This window comes from Topomyia yanbarensis, chromosome 3 (genome assembly GCF_030247195.1).
Source record: "Topomyia yanbarensis strain Yona2022 chromosome 3, ASM3024719v1, whole genome shotgun sequence".
Taxonomy (NCBI): Eukaryota; Metazoa; Arthropoda; class Insecta; order Diptera; family Culicidae; genus Topomyia; species Topomyia yanbarensis.
Window position 1 is genome coordinate 146,323,967 of NC_080672.1, and position 24,319 is coordinate 146,348,285.

At 39.7% G+C, this 24,319-nt stretch overlaps 1 protein-coding gene across 6 annotated transcripts in view; it reads left to right on the top strand.

Annotated features, from left to right (window-relative positions):
- LOC131693620 (oxidative stress-induced growth inhibitor 2-like) overlaps nucleotides 1-24,319 on the top strand; it is a 127,998-nt gene that overhangs the window by 39,231 nt on the left and 64,448 nt on the right. For 2 of the 6 annotated variants that reach the window (XM_058981570.1, XM_058981566.1), the window contains exon 1: nucleotides 11,486-11,854. The exons of 3 other annotated variants lie outside the window; for them this stretch is intronic. The gene's annotated coding sequence lies outside the window, so the exon portion shown is untranslated. Of the gene's footprint in view, nucleotides 1-11,485; nucleotides 11,855-11,891; nucleotides 12,112-24,319 lie in introns of those variants that run through there. One more of the 6 variants, XM_058981571.1, reaches the window with a different exon arrangement.

Genomic DNA, 24,319 nt, shown 5'->3' on the forward strand with positions numbered 1-24,319 from the left:
TTGTCTCCAGTAAAGTTATATATGATTGGAAAAAAAATCTAGCGTTTTTCCAAAAAGGGCTACTATCTTTGAAAATAGTGGAGATAAGTGAAATTATGCGTTAATAAAATTTGTGTATTTTGGCGAATAACTTCGTAGAATACATGAAACTTATAGCAATGATAATTGAAAAGATATTTAAAAAATGTATTTTTGAGGGTCATCCAAATATAACAAGCTATAGCTTCTTACGTATTTAAAAAAAAGACTTCATGTATTCAGCAATAATATTTGTGAAGCCGATCTCCACAACTTTTCCGAGGACGTTGGCTCATTTCTTTTATAAAAAAAATAGTTGGAAAATCTCACTTATAGGAGGAATAATCACGAAAATCATTGCAGCAAATAACAAACCTTGTTATTTTTGATGAGTAGTCCGTATTGACGTAAATTCACCCGCTTCCACGTTAACAACCAATCACCATTTGAAACATTTTATTTGTCAAAAAATGTCAAATTTCTTTGAAAATACCCGAGATGAGCTATTGCTGTTATATAGAAAGTTGTTCATTTTGATAATTCAAACCATTTTACGAAACATACCGAACTTGTCAGAATGACAAAAAGTTGTATTAAAGAATTGGCTTTAAAGTGATCATCCAGCAAGCAGAAATAATGTTGAAGATATTAAAAATAAAGACTTTGTGTCTGCAGCAATGTTTGTTGGCGAAAACTTTCTCTACAACTTTGACGAAGATATAATTTTAGTATATGAACTTACAAGAAAGTTGGCAAATATATCTCGCTTTTAGGGAGATTACTCATTAAAATACTAACACTATATGAAAGGGCTTGTAATGTCCACAAATTCCTCCGAAGACGTCATTGACTAAAATTTAACGATTTAGGCGTAGTTAACAGATCGCACGATTCTGGCAAAAAAAAACACTGTGCGATAGTGGCGCAACAGAAGCGAGATGGCGAAATAAGTGGTCGATACTGTGCGTATGAGTCATGCCGGCAAGGTTCAAATCGTTTCAAAGGATACTCAACCCGAATCACAAAATATAGTTTCCAGCAAACATCCTTATTGTGACGAATACTTATAGAAAAACGAATTGAATTATAAAAATCCGTCTATTAACATGATTCACCTTTGCACTTGTTAATGATAAATTCTGAACCACTGAATAATAATATTAATAGCAAGTATTCCATAAATTATTGAAATTAGCGGCCGGTTCATATCGTTTCTTTAGATACACGCACATAAATAATGGAAAAACAATTGAATTAGATAAGTTCCTCTTTTTAATTGATTTACATTTGCGCTTGTTCATGATCAGTTATATGCCTTTTCCAAGAATAATAACGTTTGAAAATTATATCATCATTGCATAATTAATCAGCTGAACCAAAATGCGTATCATTGTAAAATTGTTTTCATTCATTATATTAATTATTATTATATCAAACCTGATTATTTGCGTCAGTCATAGAAGACTTTGTGGATTTTCAATACGTTTTAAGTAAAATATGAGCACCAATCAGGGATGGGAATTATCATTCATTCGCATGATTCTTGGCGAATCCGCTCATTGCTTTGACAGCAGCCAGTCGTTCATTCACGATCCGACTAAAACTCTCCAAAAGAACACAACTGAACGTAGGTAGAGATGAACTTCCGAAGATGTGAGCCAAGTAAAAGAATGACACGTACTATGTTGAATGAAGAAGATCGTGTTCTTCATTCGCGGATTGAATCGGAAGATTGTACTGTAAACATTCACAAGTGAATCAACTTTTAGTTCACAAATGAATGTGACATTGTATTCTCTGGTTGGGTTAGGTCAACTTTATAGTGCAAATGTACACTATAATCAATGTTGAGAAGTAGATTGCACTACAATCCACTTGAAATTGATATTGTGATATGCACGGAATCGTTTTAAGTTTTTTTCCACCAGCACATTGCAAACTACTTATTCAACAATAAGAGATCACCAAGCGAAAATTTCATAGGTCTATAAACAAGAACGACAAGTTTTTTTTATTAGAACGATCCGGTGAATGTTTTGAAATGAATCTTTGCGAATGAAAGAATGCATTCATTTGCGATCCTTTCTGCTTTCATTCAAAACACTACGTATGCGATGGAGAATGAATCATAGTTGGGCGCTGTCACTTTTTTTCAGTTCTGTGTTTTGCTTCTCGCTTTCGCATGAACGCGTAACTCTGCCCAAGAAGGGTTGCCGAGATCGGGTTTCACAGTAAGAGCATGTTGGTGAATGATTTCAAATTGATCGTTTCGTGAAATGATTTTTCCCATGCCTGGCACCAATATAGAAAATTACTCGAACTGTCAATTTTACATCACCTGAATATGGCGCTGGTAAACACGTGATACTTTGCTGAACACATTGACTAAACCATGGTTCCCTAAGCGCTAGAAGTATTGTCTTACTAGTTTCGATCCATTAGGATAACACTGATGTAGCGGGTATGAATATATTCCATTGAGATAGATGTTGAACCTTACGACTGTCACGCGAATTCACTGAGGGATCCATTAACACGGCTTCCGGGCAGTTAATTATAAAAATTTCAAAACATATCACAAATATATTAAAATATGTATCCGGCGTATTTTCACATTTGGTAGTCTTTTATATGGTATACTAAGAAACGTTGATGATTGTTTGCCAAAACTTGCAACTTTTTAGAAAATTGGTTTAAGAATCATTAAAATTTTCAAAATTGTTGCTCATATTTTACTTAAAACGTGTTATACATCCACAGTCTTTTATAATTGACGCAAATAATCAGTTTTGATAAAATCGTAATGTTGTCAGTGATAAATTTAATGAAAAAGCAATTATTTAAAAAACGTGAATTTCAGTGAAATTTATAATAATCGCTATAACTTCGCTACTTGAAGACATAGAGCTTAACTATTTTAGACAACTTGTCGTAGTTTTGAACGTTCTAAAACTTTACCGAATACACCAAACCGCTAGGATGCGAAATGAAAAAGTTAACATCCAGCGCCACCTATGCGGTGAAAATCCAAACTAATCTACATAATAGAAATTAGGCGCAGATAAAATCAAGATACTTTGCGAAACATAGCAACTAAAAAAATGCACTCCCACAGCGCTAGAGGTTTTGTCTTACTAATTTTCGCTCTTGCCTCACTGTGCAATGGTCTCAATCACATTGTTGTAGGTCTTGTATTGTCGGGGTGGGCTCTTGTCGTCAGTTTGAAACAGATGTGTGGTTATCTGTAAAACTATTTGATCGCAATGAAAAGATAACAGTAATATTTTCCAAAAAAGTCATTTCCCGTCGGGCATCCGCCTTATTGGCAGATCATTGATTTCGATAGTAAGTTCATTCATACGAGCCAAAGATGGCGACATGCCAGAAACGTTCGTGCGACATGTTGAATCACGAAAAGAAAACCCATTAAAATTTTAATTGATCACTTCCGTTTGGTCGACATCCCACCATCAATGAACATAAAACAAGATTTTTTCTCTATTTTCTCCTACATAAACTGCGCACTTTGACCGACACCAGCCGTAAGCATACTCTCAAATTTATGCCACTATTCGCGTGATGCAACTAGATTTGATTGTAAATTTTATGTGAGCCATTCCACGTTCAATGAACAGAGAAGTACCAACGCCACCTGTCGGTGCCAATGAACCACATTTTAACGAAAATAGATCAGACATCGGTGTCGTTTCTGGCACCGTTGTTGGCAACAAAGCCAAGGTATGCTTAATACTGTCTTGGCACACTGCATTTTGCTCTATATATTATTACCAGATGCCGATTGCATTGGATACATTACGTTGTGTGGTGCCCTAAAAACGTTTTGCTCTTCATGCGGAAAATTCCTCAAGTGTCTGATGTAGACACCAACTGCGTCTGGACAGCTAATTACTGCTTAATGAGTATTAAAAAGGACAGTGTAAGATATGATATTTAATGGCAAAATAAATCATTCTAGATATTTCACAATAGAATGTTGGTACAAATGGCAGATGTGACGCGTTTGTACGGTTTAAATTAATCCTGAAAGCATCGCTCTCCGTATAAAAATATGACAAATCTCGATTTTGGCAGACATATCAAGTACTGCTTCAACCTGTATAAATATCGTAATATTGCGCAGGATTGGATATGAAATTGCGACAATTCATTATATACGTCACTGCCAAATGATTTTTGCTTTGAGATGTAGCCAAAAAGTTTTGGCGGCACATCTTGGGACGAGTGGCTAAAAAACTTCAACGGTCATTCATGCGGATTCCTTATTATCTGACATAGTGTCACCACACCACTAGTACCGTACAGTTGACTCATGCCAAAACTGTACTATAGCCCTAGAGATTTTTATGAATCCCCAAATGTGCGATATGGCGAGTTTTACTGACATGCATTGATAATTTACAATCAGTTATATGGTTTTATTTGGGATTTATCTAGATCTATATCTTCACAAAGTATCAACGAAGGCATGGTTCAAAGGGTTGGATGTAAGTCGGAACTTCCTCCGTGTAATATCTAAGCCCATGTCTAATCATTATACTTTAGATGCGCATTTCCGTAATATTTGGCTCGCAGAGGGTAATCATTGTGCTTATGGGGAGGGTTATCACGTTATGACGTCGGATTCCAATCAGTAGATTCTTTACAAATCAGAGGAAGACTAATCCATGTACCTGTTAGAGACATCCTGGCTTACCGCTTTCCTCTATACATGGATTTCCTCTACCATTTTTTAAAAATAGTGTCTATTAAAATTTTATTAAATTCATATCCTCATACTCTCATCCTAGGTTAATAATTCACCAGTTAGTGTGTTCTATAATATTTAGTTTTGTTAAGCTCAGACAATAACAGAAGGAGTGTAAATAAATACACTCAAAAATATTATATAATTATGAAATACAAGGATCCAAGAAAAAAAGTAAACATTAAAGTGATATTATAGTGTTAATTTTTGACAAATTGCAGTTTAAATTATTCATAAGAATTTTTGTAACATAGTATGCAAAAAAAGAAACTTTGGCGTAAAATGCCTTCGGAAATATCGTGTCAAATAAACGCATTCGAAAAAAAACTATGACATTTACTATATGTAGCGGGAACGGGGATACATGAACCACTTTTTTGTTACTTGCAACAATTCTTAGGCCTTGTTAGATGCAGTATTCTCTGTGCATGAATTTGAATTTGTATAATACCACTGGCAATGAAAATTTACCTGTGGTCATGATTATTAGTATTTTACATTTATGCCCCACGGGTGGGGATACTTGAACCACCCCAAAAGGAAAGTTTAACCATTCTTCCAGCAAATATAAAAACACGTAAACCCACATGAAGAATTATTGTTTTTTCTTTTTGTTTATTATTTTGAAAGTACGAAATATTATTTAATTTGTATGCTGTGGTACGACATCCAAAAAAAAAACATTCATAGTGGTTCAACTTTCCCCTGGTTCACCTATCCCCACTTTAACGACAAAAAACTTTAATTATTTTTGAAAGCGTCAACAATCGTTTGACGTTATCGCAATCGTATGAGGTTAGGTTACCGAAAGAGCTAACAAGAAAAATAATATGGGCGTAAAAATCATTAGGATGTGACATAGTAAGTGGTTCACCTATCCCCGTGGTTCATCTATCCCCACTCTCCTCTACACTAGGCACATAAATTGCCCGTACAGTAAGGTTTTTTTATATAAAAATGCGTCGAAAACGATCGTTTTATTTAAAAAATTGAGTAATTATAATTTTTATCCAGACTTTGTGCTGCTACCTCCAATATTTAACAATTTTCATGCTACATTCTTACAAGTTTAAAAAGATTTTCAACAAAACAATTTTTCACATTGACTTCATTCGGTTTCGTGTCTCAGATAGTTATCCTTGTACAAATGACGAGTTCTCATGCTAAAATTCTACAAACGAGAAAAAGAACTGATCCAAAATTGCAAATATTATTGTCCCTTTAACCCCAATATTATAAATCGACCACGATCATCAGTATAGTATTTAAGACTACACCAAGACGTGGTAGTAATCCGAAACGTACACACCTAGAAAAAATAGTGTAAATTTACGTCTCCTGACCCTGACATATACGAGCATAAAAAATGACTTAGTTTTACGTTTGATTTTAATTTTACATGACGTTTAATTTCGTAAATCATGTAATTTTACTCCACATACAGCGTTTGTTCTGAATGGTAGGAAGTGTAATTTTATGTCATTGCGCATGTAAAGTATATGTTTCATGTAAAATTGAACGGAACACGATAATATTCCGTCATTTGATAAATTACGGTTTGTTGAATTGTGTCATGTTTGCAATTACGTCAACGATAAAATTCAGATTTTTTTGGTGTGTAGTTTGTACATTGAGTGGATAATTGAACTTGAAATAAAGAAAAAATCAAACCTAGCTCTCGTACACGGATCAGATTTTTTTTTGAACATGAGATATAAAGAGCTAAAAATTGGCGTAAAGTCACCCCCCAAGGGGGCTACTTGGCGCCAAAAAGTTTTTTTCCACAATCATATGAACGTCTTGCTTTATTGTTTTGGTTTATGCTCGTTATTTATGTGTGAATGCGAATGATTGTCGTGCTCCCCTCTCCAAGGTTGAGGGGTTTGACGGTATTGCAAACATCATCAGGCATATTGCGCGCATCAGCGCTAAAGAACAGCTGCTTTAAGATGGTTGTTGCATTACGCCTCGATAGTGGTGCATCGAGGAGACCGAGAGGGCTTATGCGCCTTTTTTATGTTCTATGTTTCTTCATACTCTGCACCTGCGCATACAAACGCTCAACCACTGGTTTGTGCGCGGTGATGTGGCCGACTGACGGGTCGACGTGCATTGACTTTTGCTGTGTGCCGTGTTTGCAAATATTGTTACACAATTTGATGGCGGTATTCGTGGACGGGGATCACAGTGAGAGTCATTGTGTGTCCATTTATCGGTCGAATTCGTCATCGTGCATATATTAATTAAATTAATTTCATAATTGAATTAATTTATTAAATATATTAGTAGAAACCTATTAGTTGTCGCTTTTGTAATAGTCGTAGTTTTTCGTACTACTGTACAATTGTTATGTGCTAGTCGTATGTCTATCTATGTATGTGTTCGTCTGAGTATTTGTGGCAGTTGGGTCAGGGAATGGATGCAGAACTGGCGTATATGGTAGAACAGTGGCTAATACTTTTGGTAATCAATTTGTGCATTTGGTTCTATTCATTCGGGAAAGTCGGATTGGATAAATTAGGGTACAATGAATTTACCGACGCACGTGAGTCATCCATTCCCGGCTAGCATAGCATGATGAAAGTCTAACAGCATGCAATTGTCGTTAATGGCAAATATACAACATTTGCTGCATTTAAACGAGTTTGATTGCATGTTACATGTGTTTTTCTATCCTACTTCCTTAGTCTGTTTCTTTTGTAGATCTATAAGTTTGCTTTCTATTATTGATGTATACCAAAATAGTATCGGTCAATTTATACATTTCTAATCAAGCTCTTTACATCTTTTTTTCTTTATTCGGCATGTTATGATTCCTTTTATTAGTATTTCTCTACTATACGCTATCTATACTCATATAGGTACGAACGCTCGGGGCGTTCGCGATAACACAAACATGGTCACAAACGCGACCATGTAATTGCAATAATCCACCTATACTTACGCCCGCGATTTCGCCTACATGAAAAAATCCCGTTAGTTAAGTAAACGTAGCATCTTTAAACTTCCAAACGCGGTCTCAAACATTATTCCACCACTCGCGCGATCATGAAACGGTCACGTCAAGAAGTCTTACCTAGGTCCTAGCAGTCTGGACTAATGTCATCAGTTGAACCAATCAAAAAAGTGACGCTCATATTCACTAAACAACACGTTCCATGGTGACATGACCTGGAACTCTAGTGATATGGGGAAACGGACTCTTCTACCCTCTGTACCATGCACTAAAAATTAAGCATCAGACCCACGGTTCGCGCGCGATCAGACAAGAATACACGCTACATCATTATAAGATAGAAATTATACACGCGAAGTCACATACACGTGACAAACACGTTAATATACAAATGCTTGAGCCCTTCGCGATTAACAACGCACACCTACGTTGGCGACCGCGCAAACTTAATAACACCCCGGTAATAAGGAGAACGTTTTAGCACTTACGAAGTTTCAAACGCTATCTCAAACGCGAACTTACAAACGTCCGTTTTCGCGCGCTCATGAATCAGTCACGTCCGGAAACCATTACTCTCTGTCCCAAAAACTTAGGTCCATACATGCAGTAGGACCAATCAAAAAATAAAGCTCATATCCACTAGACAACACGTTCCATGGCGACATCACCGGGAACTCTAGTGATATGGAAGATCTCACTCTCTTTTAGCATCTTAGCTGTACACCAAAAATAAAGTGGAGTGAAGACCCGATTTTATCTACCCCCGATTTTATCAGCTTTTTGACCCGATTTTATCAGCTTCATATGAAAATTGATAGTTGGTAGTTTGATGGGCTCTAGCAGACGAACCAAATTGAATTCGAGCAAATCCTTTCTTGAGCATATTTTGCTTATCTTAGAGATCCGAAATATGCAAAAAAAATTATATATTTTTTTAAATTTTGCGCTGTTAGACCCCCTTAAGGGGAGTTTAAGCTAAATAATCAGAAAGGTTATGAGGCTATATCTAGGGACTAAAGAAGAATATTTTAAGAGCTTCGGTTTCTTAAAAAGAAAGAAAAATATTTGTCCCGATTTTATCAATGACCCGGTTTTATCAGACTAAAATTCACCAAGGGGCTGATAAAAACGGGTCTTCACTGTATTAACATTCACGGTCCGCGCGCGATTATCCAAGAACACACGCGAATATGCGAAAGGCACACGGTTATAAAATAGAATACATGCACATACACGTTAGCACACGCGACATACAAACGCACACGCGATCGAACACGTTAACGTACAAGGTCGAGCTCTTCGCGATGATACGCGCGATCGCGAGTCCCTACGCCTGCACATACCTGAACCGTACAATGAATATCACATTCAGAATCACGGCCCGCTACAATTGGCCTAAAGCAGTGTTTTAGTGGGCGACATTGCCTGTCTTGTCTGCAAATTGTAGTATGTGATTCTGACGGGGAGCCCTTCCGAGAACCTAGCTCTACAGCTCCAGTAGGACAACTCTCGAAAAAACCACTGATTTGTTAATGGCGCTAGTGTACCAACACCATACGAGTGCCTTCATTGTTCATGATTTAAAAGCATCTCGTGGATCGCACCTATACTAAGAATATACAAATCGTGATGCATTTAAAATTATTTATTATTTTAATTTATGTTTATGTTAACCCTCCAAAAGTCGTGCAAATGGCTCACTGAACGAGGTCCCGCAGCTGCTCTAAGACGATTTCGCTACATTTTCAGAGCAGCGTGCACTCAGTGAACTAGCGCGACTGCCCGAAGGGTAACAATATGCATAGTTAAAACTTAATGTGCAATTTTAATTCAATGTGTACAAAAAAGGAGAGCTGTTCAGAGCATTCGCGACACTATTGAAAACATTTCGATGCTTGATACTGTCAAAACGATTAATCAGGAGAGGATCAATAGATAGTTTTGCATTTGATTTGCTGTACGCTTTAGCTAAGTATCACGCTTTTGCTCCGCATAAATCGCATACATTTTAGATTAAAATATTTATTAATTAGTGCTCCTCTATGAGTGCTCGTTTAAAAAATAATATAATTCGAGAAAGTTTGCGAATATGAAAAGAAGAAATTTTACACATGATTAAAAAAATACAATATTTGAGCACCAGAAAATATGACAAATTCTAGTGATTCAAAGGTGGTAAAATTTAGTTCGTTTATATGTGTCATCCATTCATATCACGAACTTAATTACTACAGACATAAACAGCGTCAGGAAATGGTTGGGTGTGATTTGCTCAAAACCCGAACCCGACCAGAAACCGAAAATTCCAAAATTGAAAAACGCGAAAAAAAATAATCCGGACCCGATCCGAACCCGAGAATTCTAAATTTGAAAACCCGGAACCCGACCCGAGCCCGGGAAGTTTAAATTTATTTAACCCGAATCCGGCCCAAAACCCGTTGGGTTCGGGTCAGGTCGGGTCCGGGTTTCGGGTCCAAAAACCATCTCTAGTAAAGAAGACTAACACGAAATCTCTCAACACAAAAAAGCCCTAACGTCCATCAGCTTAGAGATGATGACCAACTTAAACAAGAGGGAAGCAAAACGCTCGTGTAGTCAGGCCTGATCCAAGTTTGAACAGGTACTTTAAGTTCAAAGCAGATATATTAGTATCGGGAACATATATTAGCGTATGTATTGAATGTTTAATTAATATAGTCTTTTATAGTATGAGATGTAGGAAGTTTAATAATTCATTTTTTTTGGATTTTCCTCGGCGGCCCTGTAGTCCAAATCTGTAGAAACAATGCATCAAAGTCCATCAGAAGAATTATAGTTCCAAAGAGTTGTTCTGGTTTTCATAACCAATGGAAATGATGAAGGCTCTGTAATGAAATGGGTATCCTTGCACGAGACGTTAGTAATGTAATAATTATTGAGCAGTATTGTCACTTTAAATGATCGTGTCAGGCAAATAAAAACGGAATTTCGATTAAATTTCAGAAATGACATTATTCAGTAATGCTGCTACGTCTGGCTAAACAATGCATCAAAATTCATCATCATAAGAACTATAGTTCTAAAGGGTTTTTCTGATTTCCAAAGAACTAATGGGAATGTCGAATGCTTTGTAATAGAACAGGTACCCTTACACCAGGCGTTATTAATGTCATTACTGTGTTGTGTGTACTGTGTAGTAATTTCTTGATCTGTAAGATTAATAATGACAGAATTTCTATACAATTATAGTAATGATATTACTTACTAATGACACTATTATTGCGCGTGTAATTTAGAAAGATCATTATTTAGTAATGACACTATAAATGCCGGCGTAAGGGACCCTAATAATCTGTGACAGAAATTTCGAACAATTATTCGTTAAGATTTTTTAGTGCGAGCTAGATGTTTCACAAGGCCGAATTTGCTTGCCGAAAATGAATCATATTGAAACATGCGCCATCTCTTTTACTGCAGAAAATATACACATATAAAATGCACCTAATCAAGGGCCAACTCGAACGGACAAGTGGCAGCAGTTTTCTCATGTTTTGACAGTATGAATTTTCCACACGGCTTCGTGCATCGAGTACGCTCTTTCTCTCAAACTGGCGTCTCTCGGCAACAGCTTTGAATGCGGATGGTCTGGGAAAAGGGGGTATTTTCGGTCGGAAAACATGCTGATTGCTGGCCATGCCGAACCAGGCCTGCAGAGAGCTTTTCAGTGACTGAGTGAAAAATATTCACACACCTTAGATAGTTTGAAACCGACCGATCCTCAGTAACATGCCGAGTACGATGTGCTTCAGACGCGAAGTACAGATGTCGAGTTAGTTATACGCCGACCGAGTTGCAGGGAATACGCCTACCTTACCCGTGCAAAGTGCAGTGGCAGTAATCAGAACGTCGCCTCTTTCGCTTGGAAATTTCACGGAACGCGAGTGATTGTGGCTGTGGAAATTAAGTTGCCCTGCAGTCGAGTGACTATTTGGGTGTTTTCAACTTTTTTTATTTGATGATTTGCAAATATACGAACATACGTTTACGTGTGGAAAAGCAGAAGTGCCGCCGCTTTCTCACATTTCTGGTTGAAATTAATTGGATGTCTGTTCGAGAATGCAATATACTTTCTACCTGTAAGTGTTGATAATAATTAATTGGTCTTGGCAGTATTCGAATATCCTCTCAGTGGGAAGTGTATAAAATGTGAAATAGTATATTGGGAGTCACACGTGCCGGTGAAAAGTTGCCCTGGTGCATTCAGACCGGAAAAGTGCGGATTGAGCTCCTACTCTTTCTTGGTATTCTTCTTACGTCGCTGTTCGCGGAAGTGTTATAGGAAGCAATATATGGTTTCGTAGTATCGCAATTTTCAACTTTTGTCAGAGACAAGGTATTAATATTTGGCGAGTGTTTTCTTAGTCGGTTAATGTTTAGATGTTCTTGGGAATTGACGGAACCTGTATCAACAGTAGTGAATAAATAATATAAAACATTTCTATCGTCGTGTACCCGGGAATATTTTTAGTATATGTGGAATGTAATACAACAGAGCTGAAAATTTGCACTGACGTGCTGAACAGAACACAGTTTTTAGATTAGCGCCTCAAACACGAGTCAATTAAGTTGCATAATACCATACCAGTGATGTCAAATGCACAGGTGTTCAAAGTTGTGAGCTTGTTAGCCGTTTCAATTTATGTATGACGTGGTGTGTAATAATAGTGTATCAATTATTTGTGTGCATTTGTAGTGATGTACGTGAAGGTAGGAAAAGTATTTTACCGATTTTTCATATGGGCAAACCCTAGTAACAGGTTTAGTTATCGCTTTCTGCGTATTTTCAATGAACAGTTATTTTTATGGTTTATTTATAAAACTATAAGGTGTCATTGAATTTAGTTAGCTCCCGCCAAAATATTGTTAGAATCACTTAGTGACTAGCGTTTGTATTTGGCAGAAGTGTCATATTATTCTCACAGATTTTTGTGGACCAATTCGTACATGCTTATTTCAAACGAAAGGTATAATAGGCTGCGATGAAATTTATTTCTGATCCGATCTCCTGTTCCGGAAATACCGGTTGATGAATATGCTCACAATAATGCTTGTCCAAGTAAAATATAGAGATTTAAAACCCCCACGCTTCTTGAAGCAGGGCAGGCAATCAAATTTACTCGTGCGCCGTTTTGTCTAGTTGCAATGAGTGACAATGCCAAGCCAGTTTATTGTCCGGTTCAGCTGAACTGCGTTGCTGTTGACTTTTGAAAATGTCCGGTAAGATCATCGATTCGTGAAGTGTGTTGAAGGTGAACATGAAGCTCAACATTGCAGAAGTTAATGCTGTGCAATTCCACCATTTACGCCATTAAGTACTGATTTATATTCAAAAACATTAACCTAGCAGAATCATTTGCTATGCAGAATAACTTGAAACACGCTATCGAATGTAATGCCATTTTATACAACATTCCAACATACATAGACGTTACACTATTGAAGTTTAGTTACATGATTTGGCATCGTTTACTAATGCCGCTGTTGCAACTCATGCTAAAATACAGTGAAGTGGAATCGTGCCAGTTTAACCGCTACACCACGGAAAACCTTGTTCGCAGGCTGCTAAAGGAAGTTTATCTGCTATGATCAAGAATGGTACACAGTCGTCGTATGTTAAATCAAAACCGGTTGTTGAACCAACGACTGCGGACCACGCATTGACAAACCATAACTTGTTGAACAAACGCTAACGATCGGGCTGAATACCACTAAACCAACTAGCGTTAAGAACAACGAAATTACAACGATTACACTAAATGCTTCTAAACTAACATCGATTACCACCAAAAATGAATCAGATACCGATGAAGACCGAACTACAATATCGACCAGTAAGTACATAAAACGAATAAGAACATCCGATCGTGAGAAACATGAATGCAGTACCGATGACGACATGGACGTGAACTTAAAACGCGAGAGAAAGCGAAGTGAATGTCCCTCAAGTTGCTGCAGACAACGCAGCTGTTTCACCGCCAAGGAAGAGGATCTCAACACGCAGCAGCAAGCTGCGCCAACAGGACCCGCTGGACAGGCGTAGTGAAATTTAACTTTTATTTTTTACAAATATGTAAAAATCTATAAAAAGACCCACGGCTCAGTTATGCTAATGCATTGAGCCGTGTCAAATAAACAATAGAAAGTAGCATTAACCAAGTTTAACAGTTCCCGAAACCCTACGATAAATTTCTTGTGCAATATGGGCCTCAAATTTCATTAAATTTATCGGTTGAAAGTTGAATTACTGCAGGCTAAAAGTCATATCCTTTTGGTAAACATTGGAGATTGAAAAATGCGACAACATCCACTCCCTTTCGAAATGTTTTATGAATCAGCGATCAGGATAAATTCTTTAAATCGGTCCCCATTTTATTCGAAGATTCATGGGTTGCCATATGGTCTAATCATATTTCTGATTTCATTGAAGGAAAGGAAAAGCAAACAGAAAGGAAAACCAGCTAAAAATGATGACACAATACAATCACAACATTATCATCATCGTCGTGGATGAACAATCCGAATGCTTCGAATGATGACCAACATATTTTAGATTAACGAGTTAGTCGATCCTTAGTAATCAGAATCAAATGCCACGTTCTCCATGTGTAGACGGAAATATGTGCTTACTTGATTTTGCGCCGTTATTTTCAAGTCTCCTTGAACGCACGCGCATCTTCCTTGATTGTGCGCAGCCACCGAGTGCGGAAACTGCCCCGAAGTCGACGACCTGACGACTCAAGAGGGTGACACATAGTCATAGTCGACATAACCATGTTGTTTGCAAGCAAATTAACAAAAATATGTTCCTAATATGAATGAGGAGCACTTTAGTTTGCATCACACTAGAGAAAATGCAGATTTTTTTCTTTTTTTTTTTTTCAATTTGTTTATTTGATAAGGCACGTATGCGTTAGCTTAAAGGTGCCATTTTTTCATTGTTTTACATTTTGAATTTCTTAAAACTAGGGGGATACACATTTCAATATTATTTTGTTTTATATAATAAAACTAAAAAAAAACTACAGCTAACTTATACATATAAAAGAGGGTATAGTATAATATTCGTAAGATTTGGGGGACGGGTCATTTGTGTGTTCTTTGTATAGTAATTCACTTTATGATTTTTAGAAGGGAGATTGTAGAAAAAATAATTATTAACTAAGCGGAACATTTTACAAGCTTATTAACTAGAGATAACTAGAAAGAGTGGTTCAAGATTAAGGGGAATTAATTAGGACTATTTTAAAGTAGTGGTACTGTTGTGCATTTCTTAACGAGATTAAATATTGTTCAACTAAAACTAGAAGATAGGGGGGCACATAAATTTTGGGAAGATATTCAAGGGGAGAAGGGGGTGAAGTCATACATCTGTGTATCAGAGACATGGGAGGGTGGGTGGACAAGGCTGAAGGGGGGGGGGGGTGAGATATAAACTTTCAGTTTCCGGCATCAGGAATTAACGGCCAGGATTACAGATTCGAATGGATTGATCAACTAACACTAGAAGATAGGGGGCACATAAGTTTTGGGAAGATATTCAAGGGGAGAAGGGGGTGAAGACATACATCTGTGTATCAGAGACATGGGAGAGAGGGTGGACAAGACTGAACGGGGGGGGGGGATATAAACTTCAGTTTCCGGCATCAGGAATCAACGGCCAGGATTACAGATTCGAACGGATGTATCAAGTATTGGGACGCCGGGCGGTTTTCCTCGAGCCGGCAGAGGTTCCTCCAGACGATTTCGTAGTACGGCTCAGATACGGATCGGGAACACACCGCGCTGCGCGTGTGATGTTGTACTGTAGATCTCGTGTTGTTGGTTCAATCGACAGATGTTTTGTCTCGTCTTGGAGTCGTATCAAACCATCGTTGGGGCACGGTAGGCGGAAGAGGGCACTTCTGGGAATGATAAGAGAAAAGATAGGGGCATTTAAATTTGGATATTGATGGTTTTGAGGAACGTGTATATAAGGGACATGTAGAGAATATCGCGGCTTGCTAGTACATCTCGAACCGGGACATTGGGTGATCTTCCTCGGGCCCGAAGGGAATCGAATAGTTGAGATCTGGCAGAACAGTACTCGGCGCATGCCCAGACAACATGTTCGATTTCGTGATAACCGTTGCCACAAGCGCAGATACCGCTATCCACGAGCCCAATACGCCGGAGATGTGCGTCCAGCGTGTAGTGATTGGACATGAGCCGAGACATCACGCGAATGAAATCCCGACCCACATCCATCCCTCTGAACCAAGGTTTCGTCGATACCTTAGGGATTATCGAATGTAGCCACCTTCCCAGTTCACCATTGCTCCATGATGTTTGCCAACTTTCGAGGGTTCTCTGATGAGTAATACTGAAAAATTCGCTGAAGCTAATTGGTCTTTCATATATGTCACCTTGTAAAGCGCCCGCCTTAGCTAAAGAGTCCGCTTCTTCATTACCTGGAATGGAGCAGTGCGAGGGAACCCAAACTAAGGTAATCTTGTACGATCTTACAGACAAAGCACGCAGGCGCTCCCAGATTTTCCCCAGAAAATATGGAATGTGCTTTCTAGGTTTCATTGAACGGAGAGCCTCGATTGAGCTGAGGCTATCCGAGACAATAAAGTAATGATCGGTGGGCAAAGTATCAATGATCCCAAGGGTATACTGAATAGCAGCAAGTTCTGCGACGTAAACTGAAGCAGGATCATTGAGTTTGAATGAGGCGGTGAGGTTTTGATTGAATATACCGAAGCCAGTGGAGCCGTCGAGGCTTGACCCGTCGGTGTAAAACATCTTGTTGCAGTCGACTTCTCGAAATTTACTATGAAAGATGCTTGGGATCACTTGCGGGCGTATGTGATCCGGGATTCCACGAATCTCGTCTTTCATGGATGTGTCAAAGAAAACAGTTGAATCAGAAGCATGAAAGAGATTGACACGGTTGGGATAGTATGAAGAAGGATTGATATTTTGTGCCATGTAATCGTAGTACAAGGACATAAATCGGGTTTGAGAATTGAGCTCGATAAGCCTTTCGAAATTTGCAATTACTAACGGGTTCAAGATATCGCATCGGATGAGCAATCGATAGGAGAGTTCCCAGAATCGATTTTTCAGCGGAAGGACGCCCGCCAGCACTTCTAAACTCATCGTATGTGTCGAGTGCATACAACCCAAAGCAATACGCAAACAACAATATTGGATTCGCTCTAGTTTGATGAAATGTATGTTCGCAGCGGAGCGGAAACAGAAACTCCCGTACTCCATCACCGACAATATTGTTGTTTGGTACAGCCTGATCAGGTCTCCTGGGTGGGCACCCCACCATGTTCCGGTTATTGTACGGAGAAAGTTGATCCTTTGCTGGCACTTCTGTTTCAGATACCTAATGTGACATCCCCAGGTTCCTTTAGAGTCGAACCAGACCCCGAGATATTTGAAAGTTGAAACCTGAGCAATAGTTTGACCCATTAATTGAAGCTGTAGTTGCGCTGGTTCACGCTTCCTTGAAAATACGACTAGCTCAGTTTTCTCCGTGGAGAACTCGATACCTAGCTGGAGGGCCCAAGCAGACAAATTGTCCAAGGTATCTTGCAATGGTCCTTGCAGATCGACGGCTTTGGGACCTGTAATAGAGACCACACCGTCATCTGCAAGCTGCCTTAGCGTGCAGGAATTGACAAGACATTCGTCAATGTCATTCACGTAAAAGTTATAGAGAAGGGGGCTTAGACATGAGCCCTGGGGAAGACCCATGTAGCTAATTCGTGATGTCGATAAATCACCATGCGAAAAATGCATATGTTTTTCAGACAGCAAGTTTAGCAAAAAGTTGTTTAGAGTCGGTGAAAGACCATGCTGGTGCAGCTTCTCAGAAAGAATTTCGATAGAAACTGAGTCAAAAGCCCCCTTTATATCTAGGAAAACTGATGCCATCTGCTCTTTGCTAGCATAAGCCATTTGAATTTCTGTTGAGAGCAACGCAAGACAATCGTTCGTCCCTTTGCCTTTGCGGAAACCAAATTGTGTATCTGACAGTAAGCCATTTGCTTCAACCCAATTATCGAGGCGAAACAAGATCATTTTCTCGAACAACTTTCGGATACAGGACAGCATCGCAATCGGTCGATACGAGTTGTGGTCGGAGGCTGGTTTTCCTGGTTTTTGAATGGCAATGACCTTCACTTGCCTCCAGTCATGAGGGACAATATTACCCTCAAGAAACTTATTAAATAAATTCAACAAGCGTCTTTTGGCAGAGTCGGGCAGATTCTTTAACAAGTTAAATTTGATTCTGTCTGGCCCTGGGGCTTTATTGTTACATGATAAGAGAGCAAGTGAGAACTCCACCATCGAAAACGGTGTTTCGTTCGCGTTATTGTGAGGGGACGCGGCGCGGTAGATCTTCTGTGCCGGGGCGGAATCCGGACAAACCTTCTTGGCAAAATCGAATATCCAACGGTTTGAATATTCCACGCTCTCATTGGTACTGTTTCGGTTTCGTAAGCGCCGGGCCGTACTCCAAAGAGTGCTCATCGATGTTTCTCTCGTTAGTCCGTCGACGAACCGGCGCCAGTAGCTACGTTTTTTGGCTTTTATCAAACTCTTCATGCGCGTTTCCGCCATCGCGTACTGTCGGTAGCTAGCTGGCAGCCCGTCGTCCCGGAAGGTCTTATACGCAGCGGCCTTCTCCGCGTACACGTCTGAGCACTCTTTGTCCCACCATGGATTGGGAGGACGCCCGCGTGAATTCGCGTCTGGTACGCGTTTAGTCTGAGCTTGAATCGCGGTATCGAGAATCAAGCCAGCCAGGAACCCGTACTCTTCCTCCGGAGGAAGCTCTTGTGTCGATTCTACTTTTTCGGATATCGCGGACGCGTAGCTCTTCCAATCAATATTTCGTGTGAGGTCATACGAAACATTGATTGTATTCGGTGGCCCTGAACCGTTAGCAATATTAATTACGATTGGCAGATGGTCGCTGCCGTGGGGATCAGAGACTACCTTCCACATGCAATCTAACCGCAGCGATGTCGAGCAGAGGGACAGATCTAAGGCGCTCGGTCGCGCTGGAGGGACATGAATCCGTGTCATTTCACCCGTATTCAAAATAGTCATATTGAAGTTGTCGCAAAGCTCATGGAGTAGGGTAGATCGATTATCGTCATGAAGGCAACCCCATGCCGTGCCGTGGGAGTTAAAGTCACCTAAAACTAGCCTCGGTGCGGGGAGGAGTTCCGCAATATTGCAAAGCCGTCGGTGGCTAACTGAGGCTCTAGGGGGGATGTAGGTGGAAGCAATGCAAAGTTCTTTGCCTTTAATTCTGGTTTGGCAAGCGACAACTTCAATGCCTGGTGTCGAGGGGAAGTCGATCCGATTGAAAGAATAGCACTTTTTGATCCCCAAAAGTACTCCTCCGTAAGAGTCTTCTCGATCCAAGCGAATAATATTAAAATCGTGGAAGTGTAGGGTTATTTCTGAAGTGAGCCATGTCTCGCATAGGGCAAATGCATCGCATTTCAAATTATTTAGTAAGATTTTAAACGAATCGATTTTCGGGATAATGCTTCTGCAATTCCACTGTAGAACAGTGATTAAATCCTTGACCTCGTTCGATGAATTAGCCATCGAAGGATACAATCGCTGAAAGGAGGGGCCATTTCGCAGTGAACTGCATCAAGAATGTTTTTACCGCGGGGAGAAAGCTTATCAAGATACTTTTAAGGGGGTCAGAAATGTTCAACGCTGTAAGAATACGGTCCACAATGTCAGAGAAATTTATTAAGCCAGCACTGTTTTCTTTCTCTGGCTGAGATATGGGAACACTTGGGGTTTTTGATGTTCCTGGAAGTGCTGGGAACTCCTTTTCTGAGCTCAGGTTACTGAGACCGGGAGCGACTTGCTTCGGTTTTGTACCAGTACTTCCTTGAATAGTTATTTTAGGGGGACCATGAAGAGACACCTTCTGGCCTTTACGACGAAGCTTGGAAGAGGAAATGTTCTTCCTTTTTCTACTACTTCTAGGCACAGCAGAAGATGTTCCCTCCTGGGGTTCATCACAGTCGCCTTCGTCAGTAGACAAGTTGGTAAAGATGTTCGTAGAGACAGGTGGCGTAGCTATCTTAAGCATTTCTGCAAAAGATCGCTTAGAGCGTCCCTGAAGGGAACGCTTAAGATTTTCCTCGCGCTGTTTGTACGCGGGACATGAAGGGAGATCATGTGGGTTTCCCCCACAGTAGAGGCACTTTTCGACATCTCTACCACAGGAATCATCCGCATGATTCCCATCGCATTTCCACACAGCCTCCCATTGTAGCTTTATTGCTACAATGGGAGGCTGTGTGTCCCAATTGTTTGCAATTAGTACAGTTCATGACCCGCGGCACAAAGAGGCGAACAGGTAGACGAACCTTGTCAAAAAGGAGGTAATTAGGCAGGGCAGAGCCGGCGAAGGTCACCCGATAAGAGTCTGAGTTGACGTATGTTTTCTTCCCGTCAGCTGCGACTGATGCTGAATGCAAACGTTTGCATTCCAGTATCTTCACTGGCTTAAGCATGGGGTCTTTGAAACAGCCAGTCCCATATTTTAGCAGGTCCTCGCAATTCAGACTCGAATCGGAAACGACCCCACTGACTTCAACCCTGCTAGCTGGAATATACACCCTGTACTCCCTCGTAAAGGGCTCGTATCCAGCAATATCGTTTGCCTGAGTTGAACTGTTAACCACCACCCGAAGCTTATCAGGCCGAATTTTCGATATTTCTGTCACGGCCGAATACCGATCCGTCAGAACTCGAGAAATCTGCAACAGATTCAAACACTTTTTTTCTTTGGTCCGAAAGAAGATCACAAATGGCCCGGTGGCCGAGCTCGGATATACCTTGAGCCGGGGAGCCGATTTTATTTCGACGTCCATCTCACCTTGAGATGAACCGCCGTCAGGGGAAGTCATTTTTGCACGGGCCTATTGCCCAGTGCACGTTATTAAGACAACCAAGAAGGGGAAACGAAAACTAATACTTAGCTTGTGTATGTAACGGTATCCAGACGGCTTACTAGAAGAACACTGTTTCACTTCACTGACCGGCTAACGGTACTCAGAAACAGAAACACACAAGAAGGGAAAAAATACTGAAACCTCAACTAGGCGCAGAGTGTGTAAATAACCTTGAACGCGGATTAACACTATTTGTCGCTATAGAGTGTACGGACCGATGACAAAAGACTTCTATCTCGACTGAGTGCTCGATAACGAATGAGATTTTTTTCTTTTGTTTGCTGCCGTTTCTAGATGACATTTCAAGCGATGTTGACGTTGTCAAACTGATCTCCATCGATCGGTGGAAAAACAATGTTGCCTATTGTCAAGCTCTGTATGTAGAGATAAGGATGTCAGTTGGCTGGTTTAGATAGTATCTCTACCGGCATTCGTGATACATATCCAGCCCACTGTAGTATGCCGTATTTCATTAGTCTTGCGATATCGATATGTTGGCATACTTGGTGCAGCTGGTTGTGCATGGACCTGTGCCGTCCTCCATGTTCCAATGCGTCGTCGAGTATTGAACGCAGAATTCTGTTCTCAAACACACCGAGCACTCGCATGTCTGTTTCTTTCAATACCCATGCCTCATGACGGAACAGAGAATCAGGGAGTATCAGTGACTTGCGTAGAGCGAGTTTTGTGCGCTTCTTGATGCTATAGAATTTTGGATGACAACGCCCAAACATATAAAGTCTTATTCGCAGCCGCTGCACGCCTGTTTAGCTCGCGGTTAGTGTTCCAAGATATATGAATTCGTCGACAAACTTATACCGCGCCCCATCGATTTTCCCCTCGGAACCAACATCGTTCGGACTGCCTCACTCTCTACTTGCTGCTATGTACTTTGTCTTATCTGAGTTCATAGTTAGTCCGATTCTCGCAACCTTCCCTTTAAAATGCAAAAAGCCTCTAAAACTGCTTTGATGTCAATGTCATCCAATGATGTCAATGTCGTCCGCAAAGCCAAGAATCTTGATGATTACGTTCCTTTTCACATCAGATCTTCGTAGCACATCTTCGAGCGCTATGTTAAACAATAGATTGGAGAGTGGATTATTCTGATTCAATCCTTCGTATGGCACAAACGAGTAGAATGTCTATTTGTGTTTGATTTTAACCCATCCCAGCATCTTACGAAAAAGCTCAACTTGCCATAGTTCATTTCGTTTCACTGAATCGTACGCCACCTTGAAACTCCAAATAGATAGTGAGCGACTGAATTTGCTGTTGTATTCGCTGGCAAAGGATTCAGCTAACGACTGCAGTCTTTCAAACAAAACACGAGAGAGTTCTTCATAAACAGCTTTGAGGATCGCAATACGCTCGTTCGTTGCTCGAGACAATAAAATACGTGTAACGCATAACTGCTTTTCTTTAATACATAGTGATATTTAGTTTTAGCGCTGATAAAGATTATTTGGCTTGGTAAAGAAAAAAACTAAACAATGTAGAAAGTAGAAGATATATTTCGTAATTTTCCTATATGAGACCAATACTTTATTTAATTAATCCAGTGGTCAAATTTGAAATTTGCGAAATACAATACATGGTAAAATTATAACCGGTTGACGACTTATACCTGCACTAATAATGTCATGCTGACAGAATTCAGCAGCATCAAACGATCTTTGAATTCAGCGCCTCAACTATCAACACCAGCACAAACATAAAAGGTTCTTTTCTGAACCACCATACATCATTTCGAATGGCCAGCTGCAGATGACAGGAGATAATCCTCGTCATTTTGTTTTCACGGTCTGCGTTTCCTGCCAGCTCTAATATTTCGGCGGGGAAATATAGCATTATGGCCGCCAACTAGACAGATGCCCAGAAACGCTCGACGTTGTTGCCCTTTCACAGCAGATGGTGGATTCGACAGACAAGAAACGGAAGACCGGCTCGAAACGAGCGGGACTCTGCTCCAGTCGTAAGGGCTCCATCCCACCAAGAAGCTACACTAAAGGATCAATGCGATCTGTATCAACTAAGGGATATTGCAAGAGGACCTGAGACGCGTAATTCTCGAAACTTTCGTTGGGGCTCTATTTTTAGTTGGGTCACATTTGAACATAACGGCAAGACTCTAATTTGTATTATATCACACATATGAGAATGACCTGCTTGATTTGGACGATAACTTGTGGGGAGAAGCTTTATTTTTTTAAATGACAATGCCGCAATACATTCCTCAAAACGAACAAAACCTTTTCTTGCATCACGGAATGCCGATGTCTTAGAATGAATTGCTATTTGCCTCGTATTTTAAGGGGACGTAAGTGTCTCAGCGTGAAAAAAGATTTCTTTTGCGATTTTTTTTAGGACTTTGCGTGTAATAAATTGATAAAAACTTTCGTACATTATAGTGTATTATTTCAATAACACGCTGTAATTTTTCTATGCAAAAATATCGACAAACTACTCAGTGAGGAAGCTTTTTGTAGAACGTCTCTGAAAAAAAAACATGATTTGCGGTGTTACCTGCCATTCGAAAACTACTACCTAACCCCTATGTCGAGATAATTTTTCAATTAAGGGGGTTTTTACTCATAATGAGATAAAAAATTTTTTGAATTTTTTTTTATTTAAAATGAGTAAAAAACACTTTAATTGAAAATTTATCTCAAAAACTTAATGTAGGCGTTAGGTAGTTTTTACAAAGAATGTGGATGCAAAGTTTGAAAGAAATCGGTTAGGTAGTTTTTGAATGGTGTTTTACAAAAAACTTCGTCTCCGAGTCGTTTGTCGATATTTTTGCATAGAAAAATTACAGAATGTTATTGTAATGATAGAAATTTGCGTGAAGCGAATTGATCAAAACTTTCGTACATTATAGTGATAATGTACGAAAGTTTTGATCAATTCGCTTCACGCAAAGTTCTAAAAACATTCGCAAAATAAATGTTTTTTCCATGCTGAAACCATTACTCTCCCTTAATGAAAATTCGCTCACCTTTCTTCAAAACAATTTGGAGAATTTTTTTTTATTCCGTTTTCCGTGGTTCATCGACTGGCTACACATAGTACGCATTCTCATAAAATAGTTTTTGAGTTATCGTATCCGCCAATTTGAGAAATGCGGTTTCGAGATAAACGCTGTTAAAGTTGATGATAGATTGAAATCTGGTTCAATACTAACAATTAAGCGAATAGAAAAGAATTCGATTTTTTACCCACTTCACCAGACGCCCCCCTTAAACAAACATGGGGCCCGACTCGTTCCCCAAACCCGTTTCCTCAAATTTTCAAGGCCCTCGAAATTATAGACCACCTTTAATGCCACGTGGATTTCAACTCCTTAATCACCTTCAGCAGTAGTCTAAACTACCGATAATTTCAAGACTTTCAGTTCCAAATGGAAATGTATTTGCACCAAAATCTTTTTCTGCTAGACAACCCGATACCTATGGATGTCTACAGATCCATGCAATCACGACAAGTGAATTATGTGACCCGCCCAACAAAAGCCATTATCGACCCGTAATAATTTCCACCACGGCAACAAAG